Below are 15929 nucleotides of genomic sequence, written 5' to 3'. Positions count from 1 at the left end.
ACGATGAGAAGACTAATAGTAAGAGCAATGCAGCCTTAGTGAATGGTTTGACAGAGGTGAGGGAATTATTGGTTTAGCAGAGTGATGGCGTTTGGAGAAAAACTGTCCTTGTGTCTAGCTTTTCTGGTGTGCAGTGCTCTATAGCATCATAAATTTGAAATAACTTATGTTCAGGATGTGAGGAGTCAGTAAATATTTTCACGGCTCCCTTTTTGACTCTTTTTGATTGCCCCTTTATAGCAATTACTTAAATATCTTTTCTTCTGCTCCTCAAATAACCAGACATTCACTAAAATGCATTGGGAACATGGTGGGATGGGTGGGTTGCCTTTTATTTCCTGCCTCCACAGTGAGGGCGGGGGTGGTTTTTATTGCTTCCAGGACCTGCAGTAGTTAAAGTGGCAAATCATGGATATAATTCAGGGTTGAAATCAACTTGCCTTCACTACCAGTTCACAAATGTGAGTGTGCACGCATGCATAGGACCTTTCGCACATATGCAGAGCATCAAAAATGGGATGTGATGATGTCTAAGTTGGTGGGCAGAGCCTCCCACCACCACTGCTAGAGGTTCACCCAAACCAGATAGAACCAGCTGAATTGCACCACTGATATAATTCTTATGGAGTCTCCTATTGGTTGACTGGACAAAGAGCATTGATTGGCTTGTAGACCTGTCTGTTTTTACCTTCCATGGTAAGTTCATAAGCTGTCTTCAGGCTGACATGTGAGGATTAAGGGAAATGTCATAGTATGAGAACACCCCAAACCATGGTTTATTCAAGTAGCCCAAATAATACAGTGCTCCAATAATTACACATGGACTGAGCCTTTACAGCAGGCTATCTAAGATTATGTCTGGCTAATTGTGGTTCAGTGTATGATACAAACCGAAGAATTTCAAATCTGTTGAAGAGATTAGTAAAACGTGATTGATGGGTGATCCCTAATGAAGCCATTCTTAATTCATTGAATGTTAATTGTTGATAGGCAGTATTAACGAACGTGCACATTAGTCATAAATTTCTGAAGCAAAACACGTTTCTTATTAGGTGACACAAGCGTATGCATATTATTGCAGGCATAAGTATCGGAGCAGCAGAAGAAAAAATGCTCTTTTTACTTGCCAGTTACAAGTACTGTATTTACTTACTTAAATTAAATTAAGAAAAATCAGCTGCTTGGGTAATTGGGGACACATTTTTGGTCAATTGAATTTTGGGCCGGCAGCTGTCCTTTGGGATGGTGTCCAAAATTTCTACTCCAAAATACTCTGCCACCAGCGCTCTGAAGGCAATTAGGGTAGGAAGCATCCGAGGGTGGAAACTCTGGATTCACTACATCCTTTCCTTTCCTGGGTAAGAGAAAAACAGGTGGAAAATATAATCAGCCCTAGGGTTGGCAGCTAAACTGAGAAGGATATAACATGATGTTATAGCATTGTAGGCCACCCGGAGTTGCACATGGGCACCAAGAGGACAAAAATGTAATCAGCTCCTTTCTACAATCACTTGCATAAGGGTTTTAAAAGTTATAGTTCTTCTGCCATGGACTAACACACATGCGCACCCCAAATTAATCTGATTCTGATTAGAAAATAAGATTTGCCATTATAATTTTATGGAAGGTCCTACTTATCACTTAATCTAATACAAGGAAACCCATACATTTGGCCCGAAAGATACATCTGCAAGTGTGTGAATATAAGCATCCTCATAAAATGGTTATCGTAGGAGGGAGGGAGCACTCACAAAATGCGCAGATAATTATGAAGTGGAATGGGCTGTGAGAATAACCCTGAGGAAGAGCCAAGAGTCAAGGCAACCGTCGGATAAGAGAAATCCTAATCCAAAGTAGGAATGGAATTGGAAAAAGCCTCTCAGGCTGAACCTTTCCAAGATCTCTTTAGGATAAAGGCAGGGAGGGGAGAGACACATTCAGGGTTGCAAGATTCTGCACTGCCGCCCTGTAATAAAAGTAGTTTTAGTATTCATGACTTTGGTCTTCAAAGGTCCACTTTGAAAGGCTGACACTAAGCTCAGTTTCTATACTTTCTGTACAAGAGTCGGCTGCTACAGGTTCGCCCGGGTTCAGGAGAACCCGTAGCTAATATTATGGCCGGTTTGGAGAACCTCCAAATCCCACCCCTGGCTGTCCCCCCAGCCCCACCCCTCCCAGGAGTCTCCACTCGGCCTGTTTTGGATGCGAGGTAAGTGCAGAGCACACACAGAAGCTCAGGGAGAAAGAAAAATGGGCCTCTGGAAGTTCCGGAAGCCCAGAAATGGGACTGTTTCCGGCCTTCAGAGCTTAGGGAAAGCAGTTTTCACCCTCCCAGAGGTTTGAGGAAAGCCTCCAGAGGCTGGGGAAGGCAAGAAAGAGGCCTACCAGAAGTTCCAGAAGGCTAGAAATGGGGCTGTTTCTGGCCTCTGGAGGTCCTCTGGAGCTTGGGGGAAGCAATTTTCGCCCTCCCAGAGGCTCCAGAGCTTAAGGAAGGAGAAAAAGCCTGTTGTGATGCAGGAGGCCAACTTGGCCACGCCCACCATGGCCACGCCAACCCAGCAATTGGGCAGAGAACCCCTTGCTGAAATTTTTGATGCCCATCCCCTCTTCTGTACTTCCTTTCAATATGTCCTCCAGTTTCCTTTTTTATAGAGTTCTTCCATTCAACCATTCTTCAACCATTCTTAATTTTTACACTTAAACAATGTTTTTCTAGTCTGGAGGACCCAGAGGTATTCTTAGGTATAGGGTTATTTGTTTCACTCTTTTAAAAAGAAAAATCTAAAATAAATGCATACTAGTGCACTCCAAAAGAGGTGTCACTGGACATACTGATACAGTACCCAAGATCTAGTAGCAGACTCAAGATCATCACAACTAAAACCAGAAGCGCTTTATATTGAGAAGGTAGTAGGATATTTTAGTGAGTTCTGGTGTTTACAAAGCAATGCATCATTTATTTTTTAAAAAATCTAGCCCAGGTATTACTGAGCAGGTTGTGCTAGAATGCACAGTGGCAGCTGAAAAAGCAACAGGAAAATGAGAAAGGAGGAGTATTCCAAGAGAGGAATGGGGTGGTGGTGGTAGTTAGAATGCTGATCAGAAAGTACTTCTATTGGGAGGGAAGATACTGTGTAATATTTAGTTGAAGGACGGGTTTTCAATTTTGCAGTGTTTAATAGCAAACTCACGGGACGCGGTGGCTCGGTGGCTAAGATGCTGAGCTTGTCGATCAGAAAGGTCGGCAGTTCGTTGGTTCGAATCCCTAGTGCTGCGTAACAGAGTGAGCTCCCGTTACTTGTCCCAGCTTCTGCCAACCTAGCAGTCCGAAAGCACATAAAAAATGCAAGTAGAAAAATAGGAACCACCTTTGGTGGGAAGGCAACAGCGTTCTGTGCGTCTTCGGCATTTAGTCATGCTGGCCACATGACCATGGAGACGTCTTCGGACAGCACTGGCTCTTCGGCTTTGAAATGGGAATGATCACTGCCCCCTAGAGTCAGGAATGACTAGCACATATGTGCGAGGGGAACCTTTACCTTTACAATAGCAAACTCAAGGAGTGTCAGGACTTAGATGTAGAATAACTTTATTGTCACTTTAAATGTACACTAATCAGCATACATTAAAATGAAATTTCCTTGCATATGGAGAAAGAGAAGCAAAGCAGAATCATTGGTATAAGGAATGTACCCACCTGGATGTGAAATTCAGACAAAAACTTTCCCATGTGTTCTTCATGTTAGGGTCCATGGGGAAGCATTGCCATTACCCTTTTGGGCTTTTGAGGTGCAGAAGAAAAGCTAATCATGGTCGGAGCCCATAGATACGTTTAAGCCATTTGGTTCCCAGCTTCAGAACTGAAGGTGACCTAAGACTAGCATGAAAGAAGCATCTGCATGTTCAAAAGTGATGCAATCAGCAGGTTATTATTTTGAGCCTAAGATATTAGTCACTCACGGTGTTGCTTTACTCTGCCCGGCAAAATGACGAATGGTGCCCAGAGGTAGTCATAGCTGCAATCAAACGTTTGATCCATGCAAACTATACTGTCAGGTGTAAAGTCTACCACCCGAGTCAGCAGATTTTGGGGACAAATTTCCTCTAGAGGGGTGTCACCGGGAGGCGCTCTATGGCTTTGAGAGGGAGCAGTCGGATGCCTTGCAGGAGAAATGGGCTTAAATTACAGGAAGGCGGATTCCAACTGAACATGAGCCAAGACTTCCTAAGGGGAGAGCAGCTTGACGGCCTAACCAGTTATCCAGGGAGATGGTGGACTCCCATTCACTGGATGCAGTCAAATGGAAGGTAGTCAAGGCATTTGTTGCAGAAGCTTTTATTTGGCTTACCGTCCTGAGTGGGAAGTTGAGTCCGATGACCTCAGCGGTCCCTTCCAACTCAGTAATTCTGTGATTCAGAATTGCTCAGTGGTTAGCATTGGTTGTAGCACAGGGTGAGTACCCATGGTACTCACTTACAATGGTTTCTCTGCAAGCACCACTGACGCCTAGGAAGCTGTAAAAGCCTCCTCTTTGCTTCTCCTCGTCTCCTGATGTTCAACACAGAACAGCAGGGGCAGTGCCGAAATCACACCAAAGGGAGAGGGCGCCTGCCCTCCGCTGGCTGGAATGGCACATTTCTTTCTCCCCTGCCGTGTGTCTGCAAGATAATCATATAGGGAAGGGAATGATTCTTCCTGAAGCCACATTCCACACGTTTTGGGAAATCCATTGTTGTTTCTCCATCCTCCAAAGATGGCTTTTAATATTTGTGGGGCAGACTTAAGGGGGAAAATAAGATGGGCTTTAAGGAGCCCTGCTGGAATAGCCAGCAGTACAGTTTGTGTTAACCACCCTGCCTCTCCTGCCATCCTTGGGCACAGTGGGTTATATTTAGCACCAGGAAATTATCTGGGTGTGAAACCTAGGTTACAAGTGTGCATCGAGCAGTGTATTTCACCCTCTGTGCTAAAAAAGTAACACAGAGAAAATAACGCTAAGAAAGCAAGCCAAGGCAACACTAAAGAGAGGAAGGAAGGGAAAATATTATCAGAGAGTTTCACTTAATTTAAGAAGGAGGGTATTTCTGCTCCAGCTCGTCTATGAAGTCAGGCGCCAACTTTGGCTACATTTTTCTCACTCTTTCAATCTTTGGCACAGAGCAAGTGAAACTCATACCTTGGCACATGCTTGAAATCTAGATTTCACACCCAGTCTTGCCATGGCTATTTATAGTGTGGTATGCCCACAGAGAGTATCAACCAGCAGTTTCTGCATTCAGTTGCTATCTTGCTGTCTTTTTATCCACCCCATAGGTTAAGTTAACAATTTATTTACTTTTAACACTCCGGAAAATTGGAACTTAGGAATTGCAAATCATTCAGGGTGGGTGAGATAGACATGCACCCTTCTTGCCAAACCCTACTTGAGTTTTTTAAAACAGATTGGTCACAGATAAGAGATGAATATAATTCTTTTAATGAAGAGTAGAGACCTTTATTCATCTACGGTGAATAAAAATAAAATATGGGCAGACAGATGGACAAACCAAAAACAATTCATTTTTCTATTTCTTCAGCCATTTAGCAATGTTCATTTGGAAGAACAAATGCAGGATGGATTGATGTACCAAAATGAAACCATGGAAGCTAATTTCATCTCCCACTTACAGAATATGCATTCATTAAAAATGAAGCCTTTCATCTGTTGTGAAATAACCATCCCTGTTATGGTCGGTCATGAGATAAGTTGTATGAAGATGATGGGAAATATAGTCCAAAATCTAAAGGAAGAAAGTTCTCCATTATGTTGTACACATTAATTTATTAGCACATATGCTTACTTTTCAAAGTTGAATATAGGTAAGGGCGAAGACCAGACGTTTTTTCTAGCTGCTGCTTTCTCACATGTCAATATGTATGCTTCTTCTATCCATATTTAATATTGATGAGCAGCTTTTGTCTACCAAAAATTGGTAATCTAAAAATAAAACGGCTACTTAGAAGTTTGGGCAGGCCAGTACTTTTATGGAATCAAGTGCATTTTGATTTTCTTTGAATAAAAAGGAGGAAGGTAATAAATGTGGCATGTATTCAAATTATGTAACATAAGCAGTGGTGGGATTCAGCCAATGCGCAGCTATTCGGGAGAACTGGTTGTTAACTTTCTAAGCAGTTTGGAGAACCACTTGTTGGAAGAAATCTCATTTTGGTTTTTTTCCACTTTTCAGGGCTAATCCTGTAAGGAAGGCAGGAAGGAAACATTCTGGAGTTGATTGTAGCCTAATCTTTATTGCCCTGATTACAGAAACTGCCTCTCCAGTTAACCCTTACTACATTGTAACAGCTAAGGCGAAGCGCCCAACTACGTGAATGATGTTGAGTTGGCCACGCCCATCCAGTCACATGACCACTGAGCCACACCCACCTAGCTGGTCATTAGGGCAGAGAACCGGTTGTTAAATTATTTGAATCCCACCACTGAACATAAGGTACTTTAGATAGATAGATAGATAGATAGATAGATAGATAGATAGATAGATAGATAGATAGATAGATAGATAGATAGATAGATAGAAGTTTATTTATATGCCGCCCTTTTCCCTGGGGGGACTCAGGGCGGCTCACAATCCAAGAGGGAGGGGGAGACAAACTTTTTAACATATAAGACAATACATAATTAAAAAACACAACATTCATACCATTCGGGCGGGTTACAGTCTTAGCCGCAGGCCTGACGGGATAGCCAGATTCTGAGGGCTGTGTGGAAGGTCTGGAGGGTGGTGAGGGTACGAATCTCCACGGGGAGATCGTTCCATAGGGTCGGAGCTACCACCGAGAAGGCTCTCCTCTGCGTAGTTGCCAGTCGGCATTGACCAGCAGATGGAACTCGGAGGAGGCCTAATCGATGAGATCTAATAGGTCGCGTGGAGGTAATTGGCAGTAGGCGGTCTCTCAAGTACCCAGATCCACTACCATGTAGGGCTTTATGGGTGACAAGTAGCACCTTGAAGCGCACCCGGAGATCGACAGGTAGCCAGTGCAGCTCGCGGAGGATAGGTGTTATGTGGGTGAAGCGAGGTGTATCCACAATCGCTCGCGCGGCCGCATTCTGGACTAGCTGAAGTCTTATATATTTTATTTGTTTACATATCATGTAAAAAATCATCCATCTCCCCCATACAGCAGTGTACAAATAGACATAAAAACAACATATAAGTATTGTAACAAAAACAATTAAAAGAGAAATATAAATAATTAAAGTTCATGATTAAAAGGTGGAGGAGGGCCTTAAGGATGCTAACCAGCCCCATGGCTATGTGCGCTTCTATGGGCCCCAAGCAAGTCGACAGAGCCAGATCTTCAAGCATTTACAAAAAGTCTGTCTTTCTCAAATCAAATCAAATCAAACCTTTACTGTCAATGCACAACATGTGTACAATGACATTAGATGAGCCTTCCTTGGTGCAGCACACACACACCCCCAAAAAAACACAGAATACATAATAAAGAAAAAAGCCGAGGTGGCGCAGTGGTTAGGGTCCAGTACTGCAGGCCACTTCAGCTGACTGTTATCTGCAATTCAGCGGTTCAAATCTCACTGGCTCAAGGTTGACTCAGCCTTCCATCCTTCGTAAGTGGGTGAAATGAGGACCCAGACTGTGGGGGCGATATGCTGACTCTGTAAACCGCTTAGAGAGGGCTGAAAGCCCTATGAAGCGGTATATAAGTCTAACTGCTATTGCTATTGCTAAAAAAAAATCCCTAAACCCAAATAAGTAATAATTAGCACACATTCCCATATACATATACGTATATAACATTATGTTACACTGATATAAATATACTGTACATTGAGCTGGCCCTGCAAGTCTATCATATTAAATAGTGGTGGGATTCAAAAAATTTGACTACCGGTTCTGTGGGCGTGGCTTGGTGGGCGTGGCATGGCATGGTTTGGGGAAGGATACTGCAAAATCCCCATTTCCTTCCTCTCAGCTGGGACTCAAGAGGCAGAGAATAGATGGGGGCGGGGCCAGTCAGAGGTGGCATTTACCAGTTCTCTGAACTACTCAAAATTTCTGCTACCTGTCCTCCAAAACTGATCAGAATCTGCTGAATTACCACCTCTGATATTAAACCTGATTACGGTGTTACGTTGCATTCAGAAGTCTGACGGCCCACGCATAAAAGCTATTTCTCAGCCTATTCATCCAGCTGGCTATGGTTCTATATCTCCTTCCCGATGTTAGGAGAATAAAGAAGTGCTGACGAGGGTGTGAATCATCCCTGAGGATTTTTCTCACTCTGCTAAGGCAGTGGGTCCTGGCGATTTCTTATGATTTACAAGTGGGAGCCTGTCTCATGTGGGAGAAGTATGTTCCACATGGCGGAAAAGGCTCTTTTCGTGGACTCCGCAGCTGGAATTTTTTAACTGACGAGGCCCATGACATACCCTCCCTCCCTGACCAAGTGGTACGGGCTGATGTAATGGGGTGAAAATGGCTCTCAGGGGAATCTGGCCCCATGCCACGTGGGGCTTTAAAGGACATAACCTTGAACTGGACTTGAAAACAAACCAGCACCCAATGCACCTCATGTAGCAGTGGTGTTAAACGTGCCATCCTTGAGGTACCCAGGATTAGCATTCTATACCTCCTGAAGCTTCCATATATTTTTCCAGAATAGCCTCGTGTAGAGCATATATACCTTGTTTCCCCAAAAATAAGACATGGTCTTATTTTATTTTGACCCCCGAAATAAGTGCTTAGCCTTATTTTCGGGGAGGTCTTATTATTTTTGAGGTGCAGGAGGCGGCGAGCGTGGTCACCTCATGAAGAGCTGAGGTGGCGCAGTGGTTAAATGCAGCACTGCAGGCTACTTCAGCTGACTGCAGTTCTGCAGTTCGGCTGTTCAAATTTCACCGGCTCAGGGTTGACTCAGCCTTCCATCCTTCCGAGGTGGGTAAAATGAGAACCCGGATTGTTGTTGGGGGCAATATGCTGACTCTGTAAACCGCTTAGAGAGGGCTGAAAGCCCTATGAAGCGGTATATAAGTCTAACTGCTATTGCTATTGCTATTACTATTGCTATTGCTATTGCTATTGCTATTGCTATTGCTATTGCTATTGCTATTGCTATGGCTGCTGCTGTGTTGCAATATTTTCGGGGGAAGGCTTATTTTAGCACATGCGCCCAAAAGCGCGATTGGGCGTATTATCCAGGGAGGGCTTATTTTTAGAGAAAGAGAATAACACATTCCAGTAATAAAACGCTCCACAAATATGTTTCCATATTTTGTAGTGTTTTTAGTTTTTAACAAAACAAAGAAAGAAGAACTGCTACTAAGCAAGGGACAATCCTGCCGTTATTAAAGAAAAGTCATCTATTGCTTCCTGCGTGGCCTAGTTTTGTGATTATAGCATAACAACTTGCTTTTTACGTGTGTTGTATTGGAACTCCCATTACTTCCAACCAGTGTATACCTTCTGGTCATGCCACCTGGGGAATGGTAGCAATTGTAATCCAAAACATGCTGAGTGTGCCAGGGGAAGGCTATTCAGATGGGATTCCACAATTCTTCCCATTATGACGATCCAATGAAAAGCCAGCATACTCTCTTCTGTTAAAATGAATGGGTATTACTCTGATAGCTCGATTTTTTTTTCTTTAGTTGCCAGGTGAATTCACTAGAGCTTTAAGCAGTAGTTTTAGTTTTATGGTGGTGTAGGAAGTTAGCACCCACCCCTCCCCATGAAAGTGAAATATTCTAGGAAATATTAAAAAGGAAAAACATTGTATTTTCTTTAAAGGAGAAAGGTGTTTCTAACAACATATACTCAGAGCATCAGCTCCCTGCCCCCCCCCCCCAAGCAGATATTTTGGTGCCAACCTATCTACAAGACAAAGGCTGGGCCAGCTTATCTACAAAACATAAGACCTTCACCCTCAGGGCATGATAGGATTAGCCCTCACTCAAGATCCAAATCAGGACAAAATAATAGGAATTGCCCAAAGCCCCTTCTTTACATCATCACCCAGCAAGATTCGACCAGGCCTGGGACTCAAGACAACCTACAAAGTTACCCCTGCATGGCCCCATGGGAGTCTGACAACCAATCAGAGTACATTTCTTACACAGGAACAGGAAGCTCCAAGGCAGGGCCCAAGAGAGGGTATAAATCCCATCTCCCATCTCTCACCCTTTATTGCCCAGGACGTCAAACCATGTGGTCCTGTCCACCATTAAACCATCTTTCCAAGCAGCCTCCACGTTTCCAGTATCTTTCTTCCCACTTGGAGCTGAACCCAGATGGACATTTCTTCCAACAGTGGTTTACTGAATAAACAAATTGATAAGAATTTTTATTTTTAAAAAACCAAGTCAGTCATATTATAGTGCACCGTGTATGAAACCAGTTATGATAAAGCATTCTAAATCATCTAGTTATTCCTTGGAAGGAAACATGATATAGATGGGAATGGGGGCTCAGAGCAAATTATCTGAATATACTGAAAAAATAGCTTCTGACTGGAGAAAGAGAACGCCATCATCCTGTGGTGCAAGACATGAGCTCATATCATCAGGTGACACCGGCCAACCCAAATATATAGTTTCCCCTGTTTAATAATTGCCAAAACTGCAGCGCAAAGTCTGAAGTGCTAGCTCCCTCTGCTGGCCAGCTTCTAACTATGACTGGCTTGCAATCACAAGAAGGCAGGAAAAGATGAGTTTGTCCTACCTATTGTAAATAGGTATAACCTGGATGACCACGTAAGTACAGGAGAAAACAGAAAAATTAGTTGTACAGAAGGAGGCGTTTAACCAGAAATCCTTATCCTAACGGAGCAGTGCAGTTGAGCATTGCCTTTTTTTAAAAATCCACATTTTCTCTTCAACCTTGTAGAAAAGGTACGTATGGTTTCCTCAAGCACTGACTTTAGATGTGACAAATCAGCTTTTCTTTTAGGAAATACGATCTCTTCCAGTACGATGGTTAGAGATCCTTGCAAGCTGTTCTTTGAAATGTTCGTTCCCACTTTGATTTAGCAGTGTGACAGAGCAAACCAGTAGGCAGGAGATCAATTTTCAATTTGTAGCATGAATTTCCAGCTCACATTTCAGTGGCTCAATAATTCAATGCAAGTGATGAGATCTGATTCCACCGAAAGAAATTCAGGAGTATTTCTGAACGTAACTTTCTCAAGCTTTCTTTAGCTGGAGCCACAGGTGACGCCCCAGGCTATGTCTGATCTGCTGCCCATGTCTCCACAGCAGTCATATCCTATATAATTCAATGGGCAAACTAGTCTCATCAAAAGCCTTCTTAGCTGCATGTTCTGCAGCTCTGTAGTCAAGACCGAGAGACCCTTCTTAGTCCCCCCAAAAAATGGTTGGGATTGGATGGGGTGGTTGGGATTGGATGGGGTTAGATCTCATGTAAGATCATGAATGTTTGAATGTTTGTTTGAGTGTTTATTCAATTTGTATGCCGCCCTATTCCCGAGAGACTCAGGGCAGCTAACAACCAGGGGGGAAGGGGGGATACAAACAGTAAAACAAAAGACGGACAGATTAAAACACAGCAACAGTCGCAACAATTCAAGTGGGGCTGCAAATTCATCAGCCCCAGGCCTGCCGGAACAACCAGGTTTTAGTGGTTTTGCGGAAAGCCGGAAGGGTGGTGAGGGTCCGGATCTCAACGGGGAGATCGTTCCATCATACATGATCAACTGCAACTGAATTTTACATATTTATCACTGCAAATTTAATTTTACATTTTTAATTGCACCTGAGACTTTGAAAATATTTTTATGGATCACTTTGTAAGCAACGTGTACATAGTCTATATAACCTGGTTTGAAAAAATACTATTTACTAATAAAATACTCTCACTGAATGAAACCAAGGTTAAAGTGTTCAAAAATGGAAACATACAAAATAATTATGTCTGATTTCAGATATATTGATGTAATATTATGTTAATTTTCATACTCAAGCCACAATAGTTACATGAAGTTTATTCTCAGATACCAGTAGCTTTAGAAGTACTAATTTTATTTTCTGTGCACTTATAATAAAGCACAGTACAGAAACAAAAGAAACAATTGGAGCAACAATACATGACACACAAAGTCTTAAGAAGATGCATGTTTGATATAATGCACTCTGTTTTGAAACATTCTAATCAGTTTCAATTAATAAACACTAAACAAAATGTGACTCCATACAAACTCAGAAAACTTACTTAATTGGTGCATGACATAAAGCTCACTAACATAGTACCGATGTATCAATGGTGGGTTCTGGCAGGCACTACTGCCAGTTTGCTCGTGTGCGTGCTTTACACGCATGTGTGTGCTTGATGCATGCTGTGCACGCATGTGCTATGCAATTAAAATTGCTCTGCACATGTGCAGAATTGAAAAACAAGATGGCGGCCCCAGGGCCTCTTCCCAGGGAACCAGTTTGGGGAGTGGCAGGCCGCCAAATCACTACCAGTTCGGCCGAACCGGTCTGAACCCCCCACTGCCATGTTTCCCTGAAATAAGTCTGGGTCTCATGTTCTTTTGTGACCTCAAATAAGTAATAGGGCTTATTTGTGGAGGTTATTTTTCCCCCATGTCCAGGAGCTCCACTTCTGCTTGTTCACAGCGGAGGAGGAGACCTTGTGGTGCACCAGTGCTTCTGCTGCAAGGCTGGAGGGTGGAGCTGCCCCACACACTCCACACTGGCTTACCTCAGGGCCCTTGCAGCCAGGCCACTCATGCCCCGACACCTGTCTTTCCTAACGGCGGTAGCTCCAATAGCCCCATCCAGCAGGACTCCTGCGTGGCCACCAGCCCACTTCTTCTTCTTGCTCATGGTCCCAATGGAGCAGGAGGCCAAGCAACATGCTGGTGCCGCTGCCACAAGGTGAGGCAGGGGAATGCTGCCCCATCCGCCCCGCACTGCCTTACCTCAGGGCCCCCCGCAGCCAGGCCATCCACACCCACCTGCCTCGCCTTGCAGCCATGGCGCCAACACACCACTTGGCATCCTGCTCCATTGCCGCCACGACCAAGCAGGAAAAGTGGACCGTCAGTCATGTGGGCTTCTGCTGCACATGGCTGCCGGTGCTGCAGCCTTGAAGTAGGTGTCAGGGAATGGATGGCCTGACTGGAGAGCCCTCTGGTAAGCCAGTGTGGGCTTTGTGGGACAGCTCCATCACCACCACCCCTCACCTCACGGCCATGGCACCACAAGCAATCAGACAGAATGGGCGGGTGGGCGGCCAGCTATGCAGGCTCTTAAATAGGGTTTATTTTGGGGGTAAGGCTTATATTAGGCTCACATGTGGAAAAACATGCTAGGGCTTATTTTGGGATAGGTCTTGTTTTCAGGGTAACAAGGTATATGCTAAAATGGTGCATTGTTTTAAATTATATTTAAATAATCATATCAAACTTTGGTTATTCAAAAGTAAATACTGTTGAATTATTTGATTTCTCCCCTAATAAACATACTAATAAAGGAGAATATTTGTAGCTCAGAGCTGAAATGCAGGGTCCTTGGTGCTCTCTGAGCTTTCTTTCTTTCTTGCAGATGTTTCATTAAGTAGGTAACGTCATCAATGCTAGTAAACATATTAATTTTGTAATCTGCAAGTCTAATCCCGAACTTGTTTTTCAAAGAATAACCTCCCATGAATTTTCAAGTATACGCTAATTTGTAAACCTAGCCAATTCAAACCATATTCCAGCCTGCCATAAAATGTACTACAATATTTATAGTTGATCATAATGTACAGCATTTAAAATTGTCCAAACAGATGCATATGGTTATCGCATACAATATTTCAATGTCTTATAGAGAACTATCATATATTCAACCGTGACCCGTCAAAACCGCGCTCGACTAAGCCGCGCCCGATTAAACCGCGTCGCTGACGTCATCAACAGGGCGACAACAGCCAGCGTGGAGAAAGAAGGGCGCTTTAAATAGCGCTTTGAAAGCAAGCCGATTCAACTTAAGGTAAGGGTTAGGTTTAGGGTTAGCTTTAGGGTTAGCTTTAGGGTTAGGTTAAGGGTTAGGGTTAGGTTTAGGGTTAGGTTAAGGGTTAGAGTTAGGGTTAGGTTTAGGGTTAGGTTAAGGGTTAGGATTAGGTTTAGGGTTAGGTTAAGGGTTAGGATTAGGTTTAGGGTTAGGTTAAGGGTTAGGTTTAGGGTTAGGTTTAGGATTAGGATTAGGTTTAGGGGGGTTAGGTTTAGGTTTAGGGGTTAATTTTAGGTTTAGCGTTTACAGCGTGCTTCTGTCTCGGCGCTGTTGTCGCCCTGTTGATGACGTCAGCTACGCAGTTTCGTCGAGCGCGGTTTAGTCGAGCACGATTTTGTGGTGGAACAATATTCAACATGCCTTCCGTACGTTACCTTTATCACTCGGAATTTTTCAATGAATCTAGGAAAGATAAAATGCAAAGCAATGCTTACATTTTGTTGTCCAAGTGGCCATTTTTGGCACCTGGTGTGCGAGCAAGATCTTTCTTACAGACTACAACAGGCGGGAAAAGAGAGGTGTCAATATTGGGTGCTTGTCTATTCATTTTGTTTCAGTCACATTAGATTTCAAAATGTCCTTGACTTTCAAGAATCTTTGTCAGAAAAGAAATAGTTTAGCAAAGCATCACTACTGAAGAAGCAGGGAGGGAAAGCACTCCCATACAGTACACACATGCTTATAAATTATACAGAATGCAATAGGATATGCTTCAGGGGGCACACAGCACAGGGTGGTGCTACAAGTCAGTGGTTGGCTTAGGTTCCTTCCAGGAATTTTCCAGGAAAAGTGAAAATGCTACCAAATGGATTGTTGAGATGTTCTATCGATAGTCATGGAATCCAGTACCCCCAAAGAGAAAACCATCTAGGACAGTGTTTCTCAACCTTGGCAATTTGAAGATGTCTGGACTTCAACTCCCAGAATTCCCCAGCCAGCATTCGCTGGCTGGGGAATTCTGGGAGTTGAAGTCCAGACATCTTCAAGTTGCCAAGGTTGAGAAACACTGATCTAGGATGCAACAAAGCATGTCCCAAAGCAGCCTGGGTGGTAACTAAGCAACCCAGTTGTCTCCTATGTAAGGACTGAAAGTGGGCCAAGAGGAAAACTAATTGATGTCGCAAGAATGGCAGAGCCCTTGTCACAATGATGTTTAATGGCTCTGCAATCAACCACATCGCATTTTTCAGTTAAGAAGCCTGTGAAAAATTAACAAGTGGACAGAGTCGACAAAGCCCGGCCTTGGAAGATTCCTTTAGTACGTCTACATTAGGCAGCCTAGTAACAATTTGGCACGGGCAGAAAGCTGCTCACAGCCCAATTTCTTTCTTTCTTTTTTTTGAAAGGTTAGGCATTGATCAGTGTTTTATCTGCTACTGCTGTAAGTGAAAGACACAGGAGTGGTATTTTTCCCCCCCAGAAACATTAAAACCTGCCTAAGATCAGGGGTGGGATTGAAAATTTTTAGCAACCGGTTCTCTGCCCGGTTGCTGGGTGGGTGCAGCCATGGGGGGCGTGGCCTACACCTGCACCACAGCAGGGGGGAGGTGTTTTCGCCCATTCCCAAGCTCCAGAAGCTTTTCTTGAGCCCCCAGAAGGGCGAAAACAGCCACCCCCGGGCTCCGGAGGCCAGAAACAGGTTCATTTCCAGAGTTCCTGAACTGTTGGGACGCCCGGTTTTTGCCCTCCCCAGGTTCCGGAGGCTCTCTGGAGGCCAGAAAAAGGCCCATTTCCAGGCTTCCATAAATTCCGGGAGGCCTGTTTTTTGGCCTCCCAGAGCCTCCATGCGGGCCCTGCACTTACTTGGCATGATGAACAGGCTGCATGGAGACTCCTGGGAAGTGCGGGTGGGTGGGAGGGGTGGGACAGGGTGGGCATGGCCAGCCAGTCTTTCCA

The sequence above is a fragment of the Thamnophis elegans genome, chromosome 2 (genome assembly GCF_009769535.1).
Source record: "Thamnophis elegans isolate rThaEle1 chromosome 2, rThaEle1.pri, whole genome shotgun sequence".
Lineage (NCBI taxonomy): Eukaryota > Metazoa > Chordata > Lepidosauria > Squamata > Colubridae > Thamnophis > Thamnophis elegans.
This window is presented reverse-complemented; position numbering follows the sequence as displayed.